Genomic DNA, 14,627 nt, shown 5'->3' on the forward strand with positions numbered 1-14,627 from the left:
CACCCCCCGCCGGCGCCCATTCACTTTAAGGCAGCCCAGGGCGCCCCCAGCCCGCAGCGGCGTGCCGCGCGCCCTAGTCCCTGCCCCTTTCCAGCTGCGCCGCCCTGGCTCCTCCCTTTCCAGCTGTGAACCTCCAGGCCCCGCCTTAGTGGGGAGGGGTCCTGCCGGCGGGCAGCCAAGAACTCCGCCCTATGGCCAATCAGAAGCTTTCGCTATCAACTGAGCAACGCCCCCTCCCCACGTGGCCTGGACTGCGCTCCAGCTGGGACGCTCCGGTTCGGCAAAGCCAGCAAAAGTACGGTGGTCGGTGTCGCGGCCAGAGTCCAGCCGGATTTGTCCAGACGTCCAGGCGAATTGAGGGCTTGGGCTCTCCCCGGAGCGATCTTAAGCAGTGCCGGGGGAGAGGGCTGTAGGAGCGCCAGGCGGGACAGCGAACCCGGCCGCTGGGTCTCAGCGCTTACCCTTTGCTGCTGCTCGTTTCGCTGATTTTCTCCACTTGTCGCTGTCTGTCTTTCCACTCTTTTGTCTCCATTCCAGTCCTCGTGCGCCTTCCTATTATCTTCTGACCGCAGCTTTGCTCCCTACGCTGCCACCTCGAAAGGCTTTCCCCTTTAAAGACCATCCCTCCTTTCCATTACACCTTTCTCTTCTCAGCTATCTCTATTTTTTCCCCCTCCCCTAAAGAAGATAACTTGGAGAAAGCAGTATTTGAAAGGAGAGAAGTCAAAGTGGTGTACAGCACCTTCTCTCACTCAATGACCTTGGACAAGTAACAACGATGCTGCCCTGGCTAAAATAAAAGAAAGCTTCCAGTGGCTGGCTGGCCTTGTGCTCTTCAAAGGTGTGAGCACTTGGCCTCTCACTCGGCCCTGTCAATTTACCTGGACTGTGCTTTTCCAGCCTCAGCAATTCTGTTTCTCACAACACCAGATTCAGCCCTGTGGGTAAGGGGTAGCCTTGGGGTTTTTGAATTAGGTATTTGCAAGGGACAGGACAGATGTCCAAGGGGTATGATAGGTTACTTGGTGCCGCTGAGAGTCCTAAGCCACGTGCACAGTATGCTCCTAAGATGAATCTAGGTATAAATGTTTAAAATATGTTAGTTCTCTTTACTGCCTTCAGGAGAAAGGTCAAGTTTCCTAATGTGCCATATTAGACCTTCAGGACTTCCCACCCCCCTTTCAATAGAGTCTTTCTCTGTAGATTTCAGGTTTTGGCTGAAATGTTCAACTATTATCCCACCTCTGCCCATACTGAGTGCAGTGTTTACAGATGTGCTCTGATTTGACTTCATCTTCTTGTCCTGAGCACTTCTAGTCTTTCCCGACAATAACCATTTGTTATACTGCTGATACTAATTTCTGAGTTCCCCTTAGTCCTGTGTTATCTGAGAAGCCTTGCCTGAACTTCAGGCTTGTCAGAGGTGTAGTTTCTTGCTCCCATGACCCCTAATATATTTGATATCACTGCATCCTCCATATTTAAGGGGTCAAGTCATGTGTTGACTTCTATAAAATAAAATTTAGGAGAACAAGGATCATTTCTTCTTTCTTTTTTTTTTTTAGATATTATTTATTTGATGTATATGATTACACTGTAGCTGTCTTCAGACACACCAGAAGAGGGCATTACAGATCTCATTACAGATGGTTGTGAACCACCATGTAGTTGCTGGGATTTGAACTCAGGACCTCCGGAAGAGCAGTCAGTGCTCTTAACCACTAAGCCATCTCACCAGCCCCTCTTCTTTCTTTTTCTATTCACGGTCAAGTAGAAACCCAATAAATGTTGTACTGAAATCTAGAAAGAAGGTGTTTTATCTGTTAAATTATATATATTCCTGTGAGGGGCTGGGGATTGTCATATCTCGATTTATCTGTCTATCTATCTGTCCGTCCCTCTGTCTGTCTGTCTATCTCCATCTTTAATTGACAGTCACATACTTTTAAGATCTCTAATGTCTGGAGGCATACCTAGGTATGGAGGGGAGAGTAGGGAGTTTTAATTTACTTACAGGGTTTTCCTATTTGCTTTCCAACCTGAGAGAAGTCCAAAAGGCCAAACTCTAGTTCTTAAATGAAGAGAAAAGCTGAGTCAGAGCTATCGTAGAATGAAATACCTTGGTGATGTATCAAGACCAATGCATAGATACAGGGAGATATTGGGGAGTTCTTCATATCAGACCTCGGTTCTGATGGTTCTTTTTAAATTAGAGGATCATGACCTTTGGGTACCTGTTTTAAGACCACAGTTCTGTGGCCTTAGATATGAAACTTCCTTGAACCTGAGTCATTCATAAATGGGAGGGAATGGGGAGAGTTGGTTTTCCAGTGCTTCCCAGCAAACCTGGGTTCTACCAGCAGAATTGCGTCCCCGTGCCCTCCTCTCACACAATCCCTTTGGAATATGCTTCTATTATCTCAGCAATCTGTCATTCGAAAAGAAAGGCTTGTTAATTCTTTCAAAAATGATTTGTTTTGCTGGGCATGGTAGCACATGACTTTAATCCCAGCACTTGAGAGGCAGAGGCAGGCAGATCGCTGTGAGTTCGAGGCCAGCCTGGTCTATAAAGTGAGTTCCGGGACAGCCAGGGCTGTTGTCTTGAGAAGCAAACAACCCACAAAAGATTTATTTATTTTTATTCCACAGCTAGTATTTTATTCAGATAGCTGTCTCATTACACATGGTCCAAGAACATTCAAATAAGAACTCAAATTGGAAGTTAAAGATTGGTCTTCAAACATCATAGCCAACAATGCCACGTTTGCCTAGGATCTCTCCGATATAAAACCACATCCACACCTCAGTGGCCCCCAAAACCATTCAGCATGGCTTCCTTAACTGTAAGGTGTTTGAAGCCACCAGTCTTAGCACTGGGAATTATAATTTTCATGCTCTGAATAGCTGTAGGGATTTTACCAAGGGTTGGGGGAAACCAGCTGGACCTTGGCAAAGTGCCAAAATGTGGCCACTCGAGGCTTTGAGTAGGTCATGGCAACGGTCACCATCGACGGTGCTTTCTTTCTTTCTTTCTTTTTCTTTTTTCTTTTTTCTTTTTTCCGGAGCTGGGGACTGAACCCAGGGCCTTGAGCTTGCTAGGCAAGTGCTCTACCACTGAGCTAAATCCCCAACCCCGATGGTTTTTTCTTGAAGTTACAGATGGACTTGGCCATGGTCTGAGGTGGAAGGTACGTTGCCCTGAACCACTGGCTGAATGTCACCCCCCTATTTTTATTATTTAAAATTATGTGTCTATGTCTGGCATAATGTTGCAGCACTTGGGAGGCAGTAGCAGGGAGATCTCTGTGAGGTTGATGTCAGCCTGGACTGCAAAATGAGTTCAAGGACAGTCAGGGTTACAGAAAGACATTGTCACACGCATACGCACACACCCCCAAGTGTCTCTGTGTGAGTATGTGCCCAAAGTGTTGGATCCCTCTGGAGCTGGAGTTACAGTAGATAGTGTGATATGTGTACGCTGGGAACTGAACTCAGGTCTTCTGGAAGAGCAGCAAACACACTTAACTGCTACACTTTCTTTCAAGTCTCACGTGTCAGCATTGCTACGGAAAATGGGAAATCTTCATTTTTCTGTTAATGATGTGGACTAATGGTGTGAGATTAGGCCCTCAGACTTGATCCTCATGCACCTGTTCATTAGGAATTGTCCAAGGCTTAATAGGAAGGAGTGACCTGAGGGTCATAGCCCTATTGAGTAAGGTACAAGAAGTATTGAGGGAGGCTGGAGAGGCCGTTAGATGGCTAAAAGCATTATCTTAAAATAGGTAAACAAATTCCTTTTTTTTTTTTTTTAAAGAAGTATTAAGTACCCCTATCCCGCCTACTCCCTGTCCTGAACTGGCTGGGGTAGGTGTATGTTTTTCTCTGCTATTCGTTGAGCCAGCTTTCCTTGATAGAACTCTTTCCAATTCTGGAAAATGAGGATATTTTAATTACATATCCAAGATTTCTGCTATCATTTTCTCTATTTCTGGATGGTAAGATGGAGTAGAAAATGCAAAATCAAAGTTGAGATGAGACAGGCACACAAGTCGGGCACAGAAGACAGGAGGGCGTAGGAAAGACCTGCCCAGAACGGTCCCTAAAGTAGCAAATCCCATATGACTTTGGTAGGATGAAGTTGGGGGAATAGGGTCGCCCGCTCAAGCTCTCAAAACGGACCCCGCCCCCTTTCCAGCAAATCACAGCCTTCCTCCCTAGGATGCCCAGCAGCCACTGCTAAACAGCGCACTGCAACCGAACACTATCTGACCCCGCCTCTCCAACCGCCCAGCACAATTTGTCATTGTTTATTGGCTTCTGTAACTGTCAGTCAGAGAATCCTCCGTATCCGTTGGCTGTCCCCTACCTACTCTTCTTTTCCTTGTAATCTGGTCTCTTTGGGCATTACACGCCTCCCAGAGCTAATTCTCTCTTCGATTGGATAGTCGGAATGCCACTTTTCAGAGTGCCAAACTCTGATTGGCTGAGCGAGGCAGGACTCGCCTAGTTACCAGGCAGCGGGCTAGACTGAGGCTAGTTACCACGTCAGTGAGCTGACAGGGAAGGTAGCCGGTACCACCGACCGTCCCGGCCCACTTATTCCGGCCTGCAGTGAGGTCTCACCCTAAAGTTAGGGTCGACTTCCAGACGACAGGCTCCTTCCCTTCTCTCACTCGCTGCCAGCGCCCGGAGAGTGGCTGGGAGACGCCTCCGGGGCCAAGCTGGACATGAGCTGCGGCTGCCGGTCCTGGGACTAGGCCCCGCCATTTTGGATCCGCTGACAGGTCAGCGAAGTCTCTTCTTTGGGTTCCAGCGTCGTGAGGGCCGCCTGACGTTGCCATAAAGAATAAGGAGGAAGGACCCTTCAGTTGGGCGGAGCGGCCTGGGCAAAGGGCTTAGTGAGAAGAAATAAACCCAGAGGACTGATGTGAGAGGGAGTTGGGAGGTGTGCAGGGGCCAAAGGTCAGACCCTTGCCCCGGAGGGGTGTTCCACCTCTACTTGTGACTCTGTGGGTGCCAGAATCTGTGTTTTGTATTTTGTTTTTGTTTTCTATGCGTAATCTGGCCTCCAGTGGTTCCTTTTCAGACCTTTCTGCACCCTAAAGAATTCAATCCTCAAAATCTGAAAGCAAAATTGAGGATGGTTTCAGGCTTTAGATAATGAATCTTTTCGGAGTCCGTAGAACAGTCACTTCTGGGTGACTGCGTCCTAACACAACTGAAGCACTCCATTAATTCTGTGCAGTCTGACTTAAGTAGTCAGAAGGTATAGAAGACTTGAGGCCAGTGGCCTGGGGAACTGGCCTATAAGACTTTCCTTTTACAGGACAGCTCAGCTGTCACCGTGGGTTTGTATGTAAACACTTTTCTTTCTTTTTGAGTCAGGTCCTTTCTATGTAGTTCTGGTTGTTCTGGAACTTACTCTGTAGACCAGGCTAGCCTCGAATTTACAAAGATCCACCTGCTTCTGCCTTAAACCCTTTCTTTTGGTGTGTGTTTTGGGTAGCATTTACCCACTGTGACTTCTTTCAGTTTACTTTAAGGCTATGAGGTTTAATCCCAAGGAAGCCACTCTTTTGCGACACTTTTGATTGAGAGTTAAGAGGGATTTGAATACTGATAAAGCTTGGTACTGGTGCTTGGTGCTAGTGGTCTATTTCCTTTTAGAAGGTGAAAAAACGGGGCTGGGGATTTAGCTCAGTGGTAGAGCGCTTACCTAGGAAGCGCAAGGGCCCGGGTTCGGTCCCCAGCTCCGAAAAAAAGAATCAAAAAAAAAAAAAAAAAAAAAAAAAAAAAAGGTGAAAAAACATGAAAAGGGCTGGAGATATAGCTGGTCAAGGGTTTGCCTTGCATGTGTGAAGTCCTTGCGTTCAGACCCCAGCGCTTCATAAACTGGGCATGTTGATACACATCTGTAATTATTCCCTACTTGGGAGATAGAAACATGAGGGTCAGACCTGGCAGTCAGGGTTATCCTCAGCTACTTCTTGAGTTAGAGGCCAGCCTGGGCCAAGCAGACACTGTCTTTAACAAACAACAAGTTATGAGAGATGTTCTGCTCCTTGTGGTAGGGTCAGGGAAGCAGAGTGAATGATGGGGCACAACCCCAAAGAGCATAGTTTATGGCCCAGTAGTGACCTTTGACATTGTTGTGTTATAAACCGGTAGAAGTCCATCAAAGGTAAAGAGTATTTTAGAGATGAGAGACAATGTTGTGTTTTTTTAGTAAAGAAACTCATATCAAGAATACTAGGTACTAGTAAGCCGTGTGGAGTATATAAAAGGGAAAAGCTGCTTTGGGATTGCTCAGTTTACACATAGTCTTGCAGTAGTGGGGATGGGACCTAGGGTCCCATATGGTTTACTAAAGCAGTCCACACTGAGCCATATCTATAGCTAGCTAGCTTGCTTGTTTATTTATTTATTTATTTATTTACTTACTTACTTACTTATAGGCACGATCTCTCTGAGTTATCATGACTGGTCTGGAATTTGCCCTGTAGCCCTTGAACTTGTAATCTTTCCCAAGTTGCTGGGTTTACAGACCTGCAGTCTTAGATCTCCCTATATATTTCTGAAAAGTAGTGACATATGCTAGGTGTAGTGACAGACATTTGTAATATTAGTACTTTCAGGATTGAGGAAGGAGATTTTGAGTTTACTACCAGCCTTCCTACATAGTGAGAGCCTGTCTCACAAACAAATAAACAAACAAAAAACAAGTAGCAAAGTTAAAAGGAGAGTGTGCCTAATTCCTTTCAGCAGCAGTGGGGCCCAGCATGTGCCCTCCATCCCTAGAGTTAGTTTAGTGAGTGTTTAGCCTTTGTGTCTTGGTCTGGCCTAGGCAGTCAGCTGCACACTTGCATGGTGGGTAGTGACAGGTGGGGCACTTTTTCAGGTATTGGAAGGCAGATCATCTAAGATGATACTACTTGAACCAAGTTTCTCTTATTTAATTCTCTCTGCTCTCCTAAGAATGGGTGTGTTAGAATATGTAACCTCTGTGTGTGTGTGTGTGTGTGTGTGTGTGTGTGTGTGTGTGTGTTAGGAAGAGAAGTAATAGTGTTTATGGTTTATATGTTTAGACTTAAATGAATGGGAATGGTATTGGACACTTTTTTGGGGGGGAGGGGGTTGGAAGACGACTGTTTTTTTTTTTTTTTTTTGGTTCTTTTTTTTCAGAGCTGGGGACCAAACCTAGGGCCTTGCGCTTCCTAGGCAAGCGCTCTACCACTGAGCTAAATCCCCAACCCCTAAGACGACTGTTTTTGACACAGGGTTTCTCTGTGGAGCCCTGGCTGTCCTGGAACTTGATCTGTAGCCTCGGTTAGCCTTGAACTCACAGAGATCTGCCTGCCTCTGCCTCCTCAGTGCTGGAATTAAAAGCGTGCACCACCACTGCCCTGCTAATAGTGGTTTTTGTAAGATTCAGAATCTTCCAGAAAGTAGTTAATTTGACAGGTAGAATGGTAGCCCAGCAAGCACCCAGGTTAGGTGCCTGTAACTCTGTGTGAGTTGAAAGCACTCTGCATAATTGGCGTTCTGCTCTGTTGACAGTTAGTGTGACAGGATCTTTTCAGTTTTGGGCCTAAAGGTGACTGACTATAGAGACTTTAGAGAAAAAAAAATTTTTTTTTTCTTAAATCATTTTCTGAGGTAGTGGTATATCTCAATGATAAAGCATTTACCTAGATTTGATCTTCAGTGATTTGGGTGGGGGTTGGGAGGATGTAAGTGTCTACATAGGAAGAATTCTACTAACATAAATGTTCTTTTTTTTTTTTTTTTCTTTTTTCTTTTTTCCGGAGCTGGGGACCGAACCCAGGGCCTTGTGCTTGCTAGGCAAGCGCTCTACCGCTGAGCTAAATCCCCAACTCCAACATAAATGTTCTTTAAGGTTGTGCTCAAACTTCTTTTTAATAGTGTCTGTAGGCAAATAGCATGTTGTAGTCTTAACAGTGATGCTCATTGGCACAGTAGGAGTTAACGTTGTGGGCATATGTTAGTAGCTGGTGTCCGTTCCAGTTTCAGCTCAGCACAGTCTTCCCCCATGTTCTAGAAGTCAGGATGATTGCTGCTTTAAAGTAATCGTGCTCAGTGATAAGCTGTTTCCTCTGGCTGCAGTGGGCAGCTAGAGAGGAAGAAGACATGGCTCTTGCTTGTGAGGAGATACTATTTATAAAGAGCATCATTGGAAAGACCATTGATTGATCATACTCTAGTGATTGAGTGTCACTGATTAGAGTGATTGGATGTTGGGTTCATGGTGGGGTTGGGCTGAAGGGAGAAGGAGAGATTCATTTTACCTTTATGCTGGAAAAGCTGTGAAATAAATAATAAATTGTTGTTAATCTTTTATTTCTCCTCCTTTTTAACATTTCACCTGCATTTGTTTAACTAAAGGAAGATACAGTGGAGCAGTATGGTCCCCTGAAGCTCCGGCAGCAGTGGAAATGGTCATGAAAGTAATGATTTACTCCCAATAGTAGTGGATGTGAAAATAAAAGCAATAGTATAAATCATGGAAATGGGAGAGCAAGTCTAACAAGGGTCATAAGTCTGAATGCATATCAAGTAGCTACCGTCAATACCTGAAGTGAGTCAGGTGGGAAGCGTCGGTGGTAGGGTCTGTGTGTGATACGCAGGCCCCTGGTTGGAAGGGGCAGCTGCAACTTTCTCCACAGGGGATAACTGAAGACCCGAGCAACAGAGACCAGCCTTCCTGTTTTCTAGTACATGATGATCCATCAAAGAGAGGATAGGCAGGCCGTGTGGGACTCTCACTGCTGCTCCCAGTGTGCCATCACTCAAGCTGTTTTCCTTGTCCCACTTTGTCACTGGTCACTCTATGCCTTGGGTGTTGTGATTGGTTAGTGGTGTGGGAGAGAGAAACTTTGTTTTGTTTTCATCTCTAAGATGGGCAGTTTTGGACAGGTCAGTGGCTTACCCTACATATGGTTCTAGAGATAGTCTCAGAACTCTTCACAAAGGAGGAGATGGCGTTCAGAGCTGAGGTACACTGGTCACCTGATTAGCAGGTTTGAGAGGATTTTCCAGCTCTGACTGGTCAGATCAGAGTAGCAGCTTTTTCCTGGTTCTACTTTAACTCCCATTCTTTCTATAATTTTCTTGTGTTCAGTAAGGTCTTTGTGTGCCCTTCCCTCCATGTCGGTAGTGCATTTTGTTTGCATGTATGTATGTATGTGCTATTGTACCTGGTGCAGGTGGAAGTCAGAAGAGGGAATTCGATTCCCTGAAACTGGAGTTACGAATGATTGTGAACCACAGTGTCCATGCTGGGGACCAAACCTGGGTCTTCTGTAGGAGCAACAAGTGCTTTTAACCACTGCACCATCTCTTCAGCCCCTCCTCCTCCTCCTCCACTTCCTCCTCCTCCTCCTTCTTTTTGAGAGAGGGTCTCAACTGTGCTGCCCAGACTGGCCTTGAGCTTGTGGTTTTCCAGCCTTGGCCTCCCATTGCTGAGAATATAGGTGTATACCACTGTTCAGCTGAGGTTTGTTTAAAAAGAGCTGTGGACAACACAGTGTTATGTGCTGACCAAAAAGATGTGCTCATACTGTGTAGGAGAGTGGGTTAGTTGAGGAAGACTTCATGAGGACACATTGATGTAAAAACAGTGTTGAGGAGATGTTGACAAGGTTCAGTGCCATGCTGGGTGCCTCAGCAAACCCAAGGGCAAACATTTTCATTTTGCGATGGAGAATTGTAGGGTTTTGTTTTGTTTTGTTTTATTTTGCTTCTGGACAATATCTCTATGTGTAGCCCAAGCTAGCTCTGAATACTTAATTCTCCAATCTATTACCACGTGTAGCTACTGTGGAAAACTATAAACCTAGGCTCAGAGAGATTAGGAAACTCAGTTAAGAGTTTATAAGTTTGTGGTACAAGTCTTGACTATAATCATTCAGTTAGAAGTAAGGAATTTAGTCAAGTCTGTCTTGTATAACTCTACTATTGCTTTTTTTTTTGGTCCTGGAACTTGCTTTGTAGATCAAACTAGTCTTGAACTCACAGAGATCTGCCTGCCTCTGCATCCCAAGTGCTGAGATTAAAGGTGGGAGCCACCTTGTTTGGCTCGATTATTGACTTTTAATGTGAAATGAGCAAGAGTTTACAAGAATGGACAAGAGGAGAGAAAAACATTCAGCAAAGAATGGGGTAGCATTTTCAAAGGCAGAGGGAGCAAACCATAACTTTGAGCTTGGCACACTTGTAAATCCCATCATCACTTGAGGCACTGAAAGATCCTCATTAAAAACCAAACAAAATACCAACTAACCATCAACCCAAGACTGTCACCCAAAGTGAATTTGCATTTATCCTCCCTCTGCCTTACTAGTCTCACCACCCTTACCCCTTGCCAGATTTCTTTATTTCTCTGAGATCTAGACCCAGAAGTAGAATTGCTGAGATGAAGGATAGGAAGTTCTTTAACTTGGCATAATGATCTCGAATTGTTATTTAAACTGATTGTATCTGTTTAGATACTCTCTAGGTATTTGGTCTTTACTAAAGTATTATCAGATTTAAATTTCATTATTATTATTGTTTTGTGTTTTTGAGACAGTCTCTTATTTTATAGTTAGTCCAGTTTGATTTATAACTTAGTATGTAGCCAAGCTGGCCTAGAACTCCTGGCAGACCTCTTGCCCCAGCCTCCTAAGTGCTGGGATTACATTATATTATTTTTAAATTATTATCTGTTGTCATTATTATTATTTTGGGGGTCTAAAATGGTATCTTTTTAAATTTAATTTTTTTTTAGACAGGATCTCACTATTGTTATGGTTGGTCTAGAACTTACTGTGTAGATCAGATTGGCTTCAAACTCACTGAGATCTGCTTGCCTCTGTCTCCGAAGTGCTGGGTTAAAGGTTTGCATCATCATTACTGGTTTAGTTTAATCTGGCCATTTTGCTGATTACAAATGAAGCAAATAGTTTTCCTATTAATTTGTTATTTGTATTTTCTATTTCATGAAATGCTTGTTCTACTCATATTTCTTGCTTTTTCTATTTTTTTCTTTTTTTACTTCAGTTTTTCAAAATAGGTTTTCTCTGTGTAACAGCCCTGCCTGTCCTGGACTCAATTTATAGACCAGACTAGCTTTGAATTTACAGAGATCCTCCTACCTCTGTCTCCTGAGTGCTGGGATTAAAGATATGGGCCACCATGCCAAAGCCTAACTCTTTCCATTTTCATGTGTTTATGGTGTGTGTGTGTGTGTGTGTGTGTGTGTGTGTGTGTGTGCGCGCGTGCGCACATATTTCCATGTTTGTGCATGTGCACATGTATGTGTGTGTATGTGGAATTCCAAGGTTGATATTCGTAATCATCCACAATCTTCCATCTTGTTACTAAGGCAGGGTGTCTCAATCAAATCTAGAGCTTACCTATAGTATTGCTAGCCATCTTGCTTTAAAGATCCTGTTTCTGCCCTCTGAGGCTGGAATTACAGGTGAGTTACCATGCTCACCTGGAGTTTATATAGAGTCAGGGGATCTGAACTCTGGACTTCACACTTGCATGGCAAATGCTTCAAGTACCTATCCATCTTCCTAGTCCTCTCTTGCTAATGAAAAAAATTACAATTATTTATTTTGTATATTTGTGTGTATGTATCATGGTGCACAGGTGGAGGTCAGAGAACAACTTCAGAAACTGGTTCTCTGGTTTGATTATGTAAGTGTTGGGCATCACATCCGGCTTGTCAGGGTTGGTAGCTCGAAGCAGTCCCTAAGGTTAAATACCCAGGAGTGACAGAGCAGGTCACATGGGTGATCTGTTCTTAGTGTTTTGAGAGCTTCAATATTGATTTCTATGGAGCTGAATCAGTGTAGCATTCTCAGTGTAGTTTTGATTTGCATTTCTCCAATGGCTAGTAAAGTTGAACATTTTTCTTATGTTTATTGGCCACTTGTAGTTCATCTTTCGAGAACTGTCTGCCCATTTATTGATTGGATTGTTTGAGACCATTTTTTTCTTCTTTGTGTGAGCATGTGTGTTGTACATGTTTGTGTGGGTGCATAAGCACAAGCGTCTTTTGGAGAGTATAGGTCAGTGTCAAGTGTCCTCCATCTCTCTCCACCTTGCTTTTTGAGATGAGGGTCTTTGACCTGCTCATCTATTTGACTAGACTGGCTTGAACAGCAAGCTCTAGAGATCTTCCTGTTCTCCTCCCCAGCACTCAGGTTACAGGTATCTGCTGCCATGCCTTTTATTTGGCATTTTTAAATTTTATTTTCATTTTATCTGTGAATCTGAACTCAGATCTTTGTGTTTTTCTGACTGTGCCATGTCCCTGGCTCTGGCCTGTTTATTTGTATATTTTAGATGTAGTCCTTTGACAGATGTCTGGAAAATATTCTTTTAGTCTCTAGGCTGTATCTTTACTCAGTTAACTGGTTCCTTTGTTGTTCAGAGGCTTTTTCAATTTCATGAGGTCTCATCTGTTATTGGCCTAATTTCTTGTGTGACTAGAGTACCACTGAAAGTTCCTGCGTATACCTATAGCTTGAACTCTTTTCCTCTTAACAGTTTCAAAGTTTGAGGCTTTATGTTAAGGTTTTGATCTGTTTGAAGTCGGGTGGTGGTTTTTGTTTTTGTTTTTGTTTGTTTTTTTGTGGGATATGGGAGATGGGGTTAGTTTCATTATTTTGGTTTTCTTTTCTTTTCTCTTTCTTTCTCCCTCCCTTCTATTCTCTTTTCCTTTCTTTCCTTCCTTTTTCCTTCCTTCCTTCCTTCCTGTGGATATTTGGTTGGTTTTCTTCTTTTCTCTTCTATTTTTTTTTTTTTTTCCAGAGCTGAGGACTGAATCCAGGGCCTTGCGCTTGCTAGGCAAGCGCTCTACCACTGAGCTAAATCCCTAGCCCCTCTTCTATTTTTTCTATTCTCTTTTCCTTTCTTTTTTCCCTCCCAAGACAGGGTTTCTCTGTGTAGCCATGGCTCACTCTATAGATCAGGCTGCTCTGATCTATAACTCAGAGATCTGCCTGCCACTGATTCCCAATGCTTGTCACTATGCTTAGCTTGGTGGTTTTCATGACTTTCAATTCTTGGGCACCCTATCTTACATAAAGCATGCAAATTTAACTACTTTAAAAAGTTCATTTTATGTGTGTAGGTGTTTTGCATACATGTATGCCATGACTACCCAGTGCCCTCGGGGGCCAGAAGAAGGTCCCGGATCCCCTTGGACTTGAGTTATAGATGATTGTTAGCTGCCACATGGGTGCTGGGAGTTAACCTGTGTGCGCTGGGCAAGGAGCTCGTGCTGTGAACTGCTGAGGCGACTTTCTAGCACCCCAAGCTGAAATACTCTGAGAACAAGTTTTTCCTCAATGACTCTCTGTGTACACACACACACACACACACACACACACACACACACACACACACACACACACACACACTCTATTGAGCTGTAAAATTCCTCAATGGAAGTAATAGATTTTTTATATTGGTAATATGCTAAAAGTATTCTTCTGAAAAAAAAAGTCAAGGCAGTACAGATAATGGTTTGATTATACACTAATTTCATAGCATTTGGTCTTTAGATAGCTGACTGTGAGTTTGGATATACCTGCCTAGACCTTTTATTTATTTGGATTAAAATTGAAACAGTTGCTGGGCATGGTGGTTCATGCCTTTAATCCCAGCACCTGGGAGACAGAGTCAAGTGGATCTCTAGTTTAAGGCCAGCTTGGTCTATAGAGTGAGCTCTAGGACAGCCAGCACTACACAGAAAAACCCTGTCTCAAAAAACAAAATAAAAATTTTTAATTTTTTTATTTAATTTTATGTGTATGAGTGTTTTACCTACGTGTGGGTTTGTGTTTCTTGTGCGTGCCTATGGATGGTTGTGAGCCACAATGGGGTGCTGGGAACTGAATAATTTCTCTAGTTAGTTAGTTTGTTTGTTTATTTATTTATTTATTTATTTATGAGTTTTTGAGAGCTCTGGCTGCTCAGGAACTCACTGTGTAGGCCAAACTGTCCTTGCCCTCACAGAGACTGACCTTTCTCTGCCTCCTATGTGCTGGGATTAAAGGTGTAGACCACTATACCCAATTTTAGATGCTTTACTTGGTATATACTTATCCATATATGTATCTGTACAAAATATATTAACTATGCTTATCAAATTGGATGACTCCTAGATAACATGTCAAAGTAAAAATTACAGAAAAATATATAAAATATTAATTACAAAAAACATAGAATGATGTTATATATTACTTAAAAGTACATATAAGGGGTTGGGGATTTAGCTCAGGGGAAGAGCGCTTGCCTAGAAAGAAAAAGGCCCTGGGTTCGGTCCCCAGCCCCAAAAAAAAAAAAAAAAAAAAAAAGTACATATAAATGAAATGAGTAAAAAGTTAATAAACGTTAGATTTAGAGTAGTGGGAGTTATGGGCAAAAGCAAGAAGATTTGCTTGGGAAGTATTTAGAGTCTTCAGTTGTAACACTAATCTGGATGCTGGCTATTATATGACTCTGTATCCTTTTATATACTAAATATTACATATTTAAGAAATAAAATGTCATGTTTTGCATGGGTGCTTTGTTTTTTTTTGTTTACATACATAGCAGGTAAGTAGTCA

The 14,627-nt window shown here is 43.2% G+C and overlaps 1 protein-coding gene across 4 annotated transcripts in view; it reads left to right on the plus strand.

The window, feature by feature from the left end:
* The first annotated feature begins 4,531 nt into the window (after positions 1–4,531).
* Positions 4,532–14,627, plus strand: part of Gbf1 (golgi brefeldin A resistant guanine nucleotide exchange factor 1) — a 128,918-nt gene continuing 118,822 nt past the window's right edge. For 2 of the 4 annotated variants that reach the window (XM_032892102.1, XM_032892104.1), the window contains exon 1: positions 4,539–4,787. The gene's annotated coding sequence lies outside the window, so the exon portion shown is untranslated. Of the gene's footprint in view, positions 4,788–14,627 lie in introns of all 4 variants that reach the window. The other 2 variants (XM_032892106.1, XM_032892103.1) reach the window with 2 other exon arrangements.

This window comes from Rattus rattus, chromosome 2 (assembly GCF_011064425.1).
Source record: "Rattus rattus isolate New Zealand chromosome 2, Rrattus_CSIRO_v1, whole genome shotgun sequence".
Lineage (NCBI taxonomy): Eukaryota > Metazoa > Chordata > Mammalia > Rodentia > Muridae > Rattus > Rattus rattus.